Below are 9,497 nucleotides of genomic sequence, written 5' to 3'. Positions count from 1 at the left end.
GAACACATTCTTACAAACGAATCCAAAGACAGAGCATAACTCTGGGCTGAAAACAGGAACATCCTCAATCATATACGCTGCGACTCTTCCACTCCCCGTTGTTGCTGCTTTTTTCCTCCCAGTGCCTATGACATGCCGTGGAACTGATGAAATGTTATCAACTATAAATAAAAGCCGTTACTATTGTCTCGCTACGCAGTCTGCTGGGAAAGTGGAGCGTGAGGGCGGGTAAATGGCCAAAGGGCTACTGCGGTCGAGTATGAATGTTGAAAGAGCAGTGACTGAGTCTCGGGCAAGCACAAAGGCAGGGCTTGATATTAACTCATGAATGCAGGCCTTCCCAGCGCTTCCAGGTCATCTGTAATGATGACTTATGTAATCTCTACATTCTGACTTTCCCCACTTTGGAGGGCTGTGATTGGACGTTTCCATGTCAGCGGAGTCGACCGGGTTGGTTTAAGGAACAGTCATGTAGCTCTTTGGGAAACTTCACATTGGTCACATTTGCTCTATAATTAAGGCAGAAAGATCAAAACCTCTCAAATACGAGCCACTTTATTAGGTACACCTTGCAAGTACCGCGTTAGACTCCATTTATCTTCTGAATTATCTCTTCATGGCATCGACTCAACAAGGTGCTGCAAACATTCCTCAGATATTTTGGTTTGTGTTGATGTGACAAATCTCCCGTCCCACCACATTGCAAGGGTGCTCTGTTGGATTGCGATCTGATGACTGTGGAGGCCATCTGAGTACAATGAACTCAAACCAGTGTGAGGTGATTTGAGCTTTGTGACTAAAGATGGGTGCACCGTGGTCATGAAGAGATGGACATGGTTAGCAACAATACCCATGTAGGCTGCATATTTTAACAAATTTTCATTGAGAGGTCCAAAGTGTGCCATGAAAATACCCCCCACACCAATACACTAGCAGCAGCCTGAACCAGTGTTACACGGCAGGATGGATCCAATTCTGATACCAAATTCAGACCCGACCATCCAAATGGCACAGCAGAAATTGAGACGCATCAGACCAGGCAATGTTTTTTGCTGTTGTCAAAATTTTGCGAGCTTCAGTTTCCTGCTCAGTGTGGTCTTTTCATGCGGTAGCCCATCTGCCTCGTGGTTCAACATGTTATGGATTCAGAGATGCTCTTTTGCATACTTTGGTTGTAATGAGTGGTTACTTGAATTACTCTTGCTTTGCTATCAGCCCAAAGCAGTCTGCCCATTCTCCTCTGACTTGTGGGAGCATTTTGGCCCAGAGAACTGCCACTCACTGGATTTTTTCTCTTTTTCAGACCATTCTCCGTAAACCCCAAGAGATGCCTGTGTTTGGAAAATCCCCAGTGATCAGCAATTTCTGAAATACTCGGCTCATCTGACACAAACAACCATGCAGTGTTCAAAGTCACTTAAATCACCTTTCTTCCCTGCTAGGTTGCTCAGTTTGAACTTCAGTAGCTCATCTCGACCATGTCTACCTGCTTAAATGCCCTGGTGTTACTGCCATGTGATTGGTAGATTAGATAAAAGTGGAAAGTGGCTTTTGAGTGTTAGCATTGGGTATTAAACTGCAGCCAGGTTATGATCGGTTCCGGTTAGTACAGGTAGAAATCGATAATCTGCCTACAACACAGGTCAAGCTCACAGATTACCATTGTTCATGCCAGACAAAATGCAATATGAAAAACAGCAACAACAATTTTGGTTTTCATAAGTAGCTAATTTCAGAAAAACAACTACATAGCATGTTGTTTATGGCTATGCGTTTGGGGCGTTAAATGTAAATTTGGAGACCAGACAGACTCCTAACATTATAAGGACACGTAAAAGCCTTAAAGACATACAGGTATTCACCTTCTTTGGAAATGTGATTCTTTTTCTTTGCAATAGTGATAAAAGTTTGTAGAGTTTGCAGGGGGAAAAAAGTTTGTTCTTCTGTTTTTAGAAGAAGCGGAGCTATGAAAACCTGAAGAAAGAGAAATTAGTAAGATGGAAAACTGCAACACAAGAAGCACAATTTATACCCACAATACAATAAATGTGGAGGCTGTATTTGAGTAAAGATGGATGTTACATGATTGGAAACTAGTTCTATATCACTGTTATGAAATATTTCAACATTACATTATTATTATTGTTTCAAATGTTCAGAGTGATGGTAAAAGCTATAAGACGCTCACCCTGCCAGCTAATTGGTAGAGCTTAAAGTGGATATTGATCTCTTTTTATGTTTGACAGAAAAATAGCCAAACAAAATCATGTTAAAGGTGCTTGTTGTAGTTCTTATGCAAAATGTAACTAAACCCTTCAACAGGTTGAAAGTGCTGTTCCCTGAAAACTCTGGGTTTTCTTATCCACATAGAAAGCTAATTTAAACCATGAGTCAGTTACCTCGGTAACAGACTCTTGAGTAAGACAGAGTCCTGTCAGGGGGGGGGGGTCAGAATTCAGGGTCATCACATGGATCGTGTAGCCTTAGTGCTTAGCAGGCATCTGGAATGTGTGTTGATCACAGGCAGACTTTCTTTTTAACTTCTTACCTTTTAAAATGCATCTAAAACTTCTGTGCTGCTATATCTCTATGGCATAGCTAGCGTATGTTGCTAACTTCTGGAACGATTGCAAGGTACCACGATCCAAAAGATGGCCCACTGGAGTGAACCGCGATGGCACGACTCACAGAGCACAGAAATCTTTACAAACATTATGATCCCATTTACATTTTTTAAATTTGACATGAGTGTCAGGCAGTATAAAACTCGAACTTGACACAGTAATTACTTTTTTAAATAGCCTAATCTGTATGGAGCTTTATGCAGATAAAACAATAATCAGTGAATAATCATTTATCATGCTATAAATTCCCCACAGTTTTTTATTCCAGGCTGCTGAGACATTTTTTTCAACCACAGATGACCAAAATCAGTCGTGCTGACCAAAAGTCTACATATCTACAGTCTTATTTGCAGTAGCCACCATCTGTATTGTGTCCCTGTCAAATTACAGCTGATGAGACTTTAAGAAATTTAACGTATTCGGCGTGATTCCAGCTCGACCCATTGAGTAAAAGTAACACAAACACGAGGGTCCAGATTGAAAGACATTCATATTCCTCCATTCATCGGATTAAAAAAGAGATTCTGCTCTTTAGTTACCTGTTGCCATGGTGAATCATCGGCATCAGAGCTCTTCTGATGAGTGCTTTCTTTCACTAGTCAACAACTTGTTTAACTCAGAGTTGACACTGAGGAGCTGGGATCAACTAAAAACTCTGAGTTTCCATGTCTGCATTAATCAACTCGAAGTTTATTTGTAGACTCAGAGTTTGTTCAACCAGCTTCCTGGAACGGGGCCCAGATGTGTGCCGATGTTTACAATGACATCTACAAGAGGTTTTGCTTTTTTTCAATGTCAATAAGACTGTGATCTTACCAACTTGCCTGGTCATTTAGTGCTTCCGCTCACTACACCATCTTGTGGTACAAACCGGTACTGCACAAAAGTACAGCCGGGCCTTAGCTCAACTTAAACTGATATCACAACACGCAGATGCGTTAGACGTGAAGTCACAGCAGCAGTTACTTCACAGATGTTGCATTTAGCTCACTGTAGATATATTATCAGTGTTAATACACAACATCTGAAACTGATGGGAGGGATACCCTGCACTATAACACTGAGTATTCACTTGTTTCCCTAGCTGGAGGATGCTAAGACAGGATCAGGTCGTTGTGTTAACAGGAGGGGTCAACAGTCAGGGCCACTTGAGGACAGCCTATTGAGTGCTTCTCTGGTACGCTTTCTGCGCTAATGGAAGGGTCCAGAGCTGTCAAAATATATTTGTGCACAAAGCCTAAACAAATGCACAATCCCTCAGAATGAATAATACAAGGACAGAAAGCTTTGGACAGACAGCCGTGTCACAACACTGACTTGCAACATCTCCAACAGAGTCAAACAAAAAAAGACAGATGAGGAGCTCGCTCAATAAAAAGACCATTAGGGCTTCTTGACGCGGCGTAAGAATGACAAACATGATTGAAAACCGCTGAAAACGATATCCACAAAACAAAGAGTTATCAAAACATTTTCCCCACCGGTCGCTCACGCTTTAGAGGCGCTATGTGAAAATGTCATGTTTGTGTAAAGGTTTTCTGGATTCTGTCGTTTACAATCGCTGTCTTCAAAGCTGAGATGTTGTTTATGAGGCTCCGGGGCTTGTGAAAAAGAACGCGCTGGCCAACGAGCTTATATGACTAACATATTTTGCCACAAATTGAAATGCTGTTTTATGAAGTGACCAATATCCAAAAGAGCTGTTCACAAGACTGTGATAATTGCTCACAGTTTTACAAAAGCATTTGAGATTCCACATTACTGATTTGGTTGAACATAATGAAACTGTTCATTCATATATTTTGTGCAAAGGCCATTTTTAATTTAATGTTTTTGATCACAGTTCACAGCTCATAAAATCAAGTCTGTTAATCTATTACAGTATTTCTATTATTTTTTTACATACACTTGTGTTTTCTTGTGAAAGGTTTGTTCATGTGTGCACCCAAATCTTACCTGGGGCTCCTTTTCCATGGAGGCGATCATACCTGCAGCATTGCCGGGGTATTACTGTAGCTCAGGCTTTGATAACGACCTTCAGCTCATCTTTATTTTTGGGTCAGGTGTTTCTTACCCTCCACAGATTCTCTGTGGGGTTCAAGTGAGTTTGCTAATCAATCAAGAAGCAATAACATGGGCAGCAATTGATTTGAGAGTCGTCTTTTGGCTCTGTGGACTAGTGCTAAGTCCTGCTGGAAAAAGAAATCAGCATCTCCATAAAGCTTGTCAGCAGGTGGAAGCATGAACTACTTTGTAGTCTCCTGGTAGATGGCTGCACTGACTTTGGATGTGATTAAACACAGCTGAGCAACTGCCACCAACAGACAGCAGAAACTTCACACTGGACTTCAAACACCCTGGATTCTGCGCCTCTCCATTTTTCCTCCAGACTTGAGGATGAAGTGCAAAATTCAAACTCACCAACCACTTGATTACACTGCACAGCAATTACACATGCAGACGTGGTCACAGACCTGCTGAAGTTCAAACGGAAGATCAGAATGAGGAAGAAAGGGAACTGTCATGACTTTTATCTGAAAAGAGGACCACAGAGCAGCACTCCTGTTCTTCCCCTTGGAGATGTTTCTGACATCGTCTCTGGTTCAGGAGTGGCTTGATAATAGAAATACGAGAGCTGCAGCTCCTTCCTGAAGATGGCTGTGCATGGTGGCTCAATACTGTAACACCAGCCTCAGCTCAGTCCACTCCTTTTGAAGCTCTCCCAAGTTCTTGAGTCAACTTTATTTGACAGTCCTCTTAGGCTTTGGTCGTCCCTGTTTCCCTTCCAGTCAACTTTTATATCAATGCAGCCCTCTTATCACAGCCCACCTTTTCGTCAATGCCATTCTGTGGTTTATTCCCCTTGTGGAGGGTGTCGATGATCATCATCTGGTCAGCTGTCAAGTCAGCAGACTTCCCTATGAGCCTGAAAAAGTGTTTACAGTGTTTATACTGTATTAATTTTAATTACAAATTAAATATTCTAATAATTTGAGATTCTTGAATTTCTGATTTTGCTGAGCTGTAAGCCACAACTTAAAAACAACAAATAAATAAAGCCTTGAAATTTTTCACGAATAGAGAATTTAAGAAATTTTATCTTTTTTGGAAATTTTTTCACAACATTCTTTTTTTTCTTTTCCTTTTTTTTTAAATATAGAAACTTTCTTAGTGTTACTTGTGAACTAGTCAGACTTTGTTCCTACTATTTCTTTCTTTGAAAAACATTAAATACTGAGGAAAAACAATTCCAGGCTGGGATTTAGAGAAGGGCTTCATTGTTTTTGTTTTTGATGAAATGCCTCCATTCCTCACTGAGACAACAGCGCATGTAGCCAATGCAAAGGGAAGATTTTGTGCACAAAGAGAAACTCAGATGGCTGATTCAGGACCAAAGCAGACACACAGACGATGGAAAGTGTCCAGATTTGAAGAAATACAGACCTAATAGCAGAGATGTAAATGATTACTTTTTTCAAGTAACGAGTAAAGTAAGGGATTACTATTGCAAAAACGGTAATTAGTAGAGATGGACCGATCCGATATTACGTATCGGTATCGGTCCGATACTGACCTAAATTACTGGATCGGATATCGGAGAAAAATAAAAAATGTAATCCGATCCATTAAATATCACGAAAGCACCTCACAAAACTTGCAACACGCCGTAACTCACCTCAGAACGTTAGCACGTCGGAGCAGTATGCATCACGTGATAGAGCGGCTGTGGCATGCCGGACCTGTCGGTGGTCTGGATAGCATGTGGAGCTTCGCTAGCAACCCGGCATTTCATCTCCGACAAAGTTATCCCGAGAGAAGTAAAGCAAGTGTGTAAGTCCATCTCTGAATGTTTGTAAAGCATTCCTGCGTTAAGCTTAACAAGCGACTGCCTCTCCTGCTGCTACTTCAATGGTGAAACTGCTTAACAATCAGCTGATCGGCTTTTCTGTCGGGAGTACGTCTCTCTAGTTTGCTTTTGGCCCACTTTGCACCAGAAAGAGGAAACCAGCGGCTGAACAACAGCAGCACGTTTAAGCTTGATCAGCTGTTGTTAGAATGTATTTAATATTAGTTTCTACTCGAGGATCTTTTTCTACGTAGCTGACGCTGGTAACTGTGCAGGGGCGGATCTAGCAAAGTTTAGCCAGGGGGCCGATAGGGCATTAACAGGGAAAAGGGGGCACAAAGACATACTTTTCTTTCTTATTCTCATTTAAAATGTCTAGCTTTTAATAAATAATTATCTGACACCCAAAGTTTTAATTTGATGCAAAATGAATAGAAGTCAATTACTGTATATAGTAACTATTAAGTCTAATATATATACCCTAGTAAGCTATAGTACTTTTTCCTTTGTGAAGGTACCATCTGTGCAGTCTGCAATTTTGTTGAAGAAAGATGTTGAATCTATTTAATATTTCTTGAAAAATAATTGATTTCTGTGCATTTTTTTCACACTGCATCAAATTAAGGTTGATTACGTCAATTAAGCATCATGAGGTGGAGCGTGAGGGGTGGTTCCCTATTTTTTATTTATTTATTTTTGTTGTTGCTGGGAGTTGGAACCCTATTAGTTAGGTTGCTTAATATTTATGCTAAGTACTCTTTAAAATACCAGAATAGGGAGGATGGTGTAGGTTTAAGTTTATTAGATTGATCAGTATTGCTGAACTATGAAATATTTTTTTTTGCATACAGGTATAACAGAATAGCTTTAGTGTAGTTGTTGTTTTAAACTTGAGTATGAACTTATACAAAATGCAGCAAGATATTTAAAAAACAGTTTTGTTGATTAAAAAACACTATATCGGATTCATATCGGTATCGGCAGATATCCAAATTTATGATATCGGTATTGGTATCGGACATAAAAAAGTGGTATCGTGCCATCTCTAGTAATTAGATTACCGTTACTTTCCCGTAGGAACGCTGCGTTACTGCGTTACTAAAACCGTGATTTTTTGCGAGAATGTCTCACCACAGTGACTAGACAGTGACGTAAGCGAGTGCGCCGTTAGTGACAACAGCTGTGTGCAGATCAACTATGAATCACATATCGATTGTGGGAGAGAGTATGAGCGTGCAGCGTTTAAAGCGTGGAAGTACTGACCTTACTTTGAGTTTGATTCCATAAAAAGTGACAAAAACACTAGCGTCCTGCATGGGAAGAAAACTTTTTACAGTGAAAAAACCCCCTAAACTTCCAAGCAAGCAGCAACGACGTAATGGGAAACTCACAGAGAAACTCGCGGATTCTTCAACTGACCGCGGCACACCTGCACCAGGGTAAACCTCCGCCTACGCCACTCCTGCTTTACCGGTGAAAATAGAGCAACAGGACCGCTGAGTCTTTGACTTTATTTATTTTCTGCTGTGTTTTACTTGCAGCTATTTGAAAGAGTGAGTGTAATGTGCTGGAACGTGCAGAAAACGTGCAGAAAATAGGTTTAAATATTAAACTAATTTATTCAAGTCAGAGAATGTTGCATATAATAAAATTTTTGCTTGATGCATAAAGTTAAAAGATTGAAACTGATAAAACAAGTAAAAAAAAAAGAGACTTTTCCATTTGATTACATTTTGTATGATGGATTATGTAGAAAAAGTAGAATTGGGCTGAAAGATCTATCGCTTTATCACCTCTTTAGGTTGTAAATCGTGTTTTTAAAAAGTAACTAAGTAACTAAGTAATTAATTACATTTGAAAATAAGTAATCAGTAAAGTAACGGGATTACTTTTTTGGGGAAGTAATCAGTAATTAGTTACTGATTACTTTTTTCAAGTAACTTGACCAACACTGCCTAATAGGCAACACTTACAGATACAGTGTGACACAAGACTAAAACTTGTAGACTGATATTAGAGAATGAAAAACATAAATGTTAACTGCTTATCTGGGCTTTTCCAGTGGAGACGGAGTCAAAGGGATTGGCATCACACTGGGTGTTTAGAGGAAGAGAAGGAAGGAGGGAGAATCGTCTTGTGGGTTGAGTGGGCAGACGTCACATCAGGGTAAAAAGCCAGCGTTTCCTTCACAGGCAGGCTGAGGCGGGATTAGGGCCTGCAGGCGGAGCTCCTGTCCGTTTTCTAAACACGCCTGCTGGTCGTGTCGGTCTGTTTGTCACTTCTGGAGTCGTGATTTGAACGAACCTTAATAATGTTTGGGTGCTTCAGTCAAGACACACTGCAAATAATCAGTGCTGGAAATATAATGCGTCAGAGAAATGGAGACATTAAGAAAACATGGTAGTCACTCCAGGGAAAGAATTATTAGGCCAAGAAGCATTCCCAAAGTTGTATGTTGTTGGTGCTTTGAATGTTATTAAGTAATTTATATTAATATTAAATTTGAGGATTCCAGGTCAGCTATATCGCATGTTTATAAAAGCAATTAATCTACGAAATAGTTCAATAATGATCTGCGTTTTCAAGTGGAAAACTCATCACAGGGTGATAAATGGACTCTGCAGTAATGACCAACAGTGAATTGAAAAGAATGTCACTGACTTCCACAATAAACAACTTACTGAGAGTTACTGTAAATGATGCACTGACCGGACTCACATTACATGATTTCTTAATGACAAATTCCTGCTTATTAATGGATTTAAATTTGCTGCAGTTTTGTTCATGATTTTTTTGGACAAAGACAGTTTCTGTGGTTTTGCTTCTGTACACCAACACAATGGATTTTAAACCAAGAAATCAAGATGTGATTGGAGTGCAGATTTTCAGCTTTAATTCGAGGGGTTTTACACAAGTATCACAGTAACTGTTTAGGTTACATCCTTTTTTTATTCACAGTCCCTCGTTTTCACAGACTCAAAATTCATTGGACACCCGGACATGATTTTAACTATAAGGATTCTTTT

Source organism: Astatotilapia calliptera, chromosome 7 (assembly GCF_900246225.1).
Source record: "Astatotilapia calliptera chromosome 7, fAstCal1.2, whole genome shotgun sequence".
Taxonomy (NCBI): Eukaryota; Metazoa; Chordata; class Actinopteri; order Cichliformes; family Cichlidae; genus Astatotilapia; species Astatotilapia calliptera.
This window is presented reverse-complemented; position numbering follows the sequence as displayed.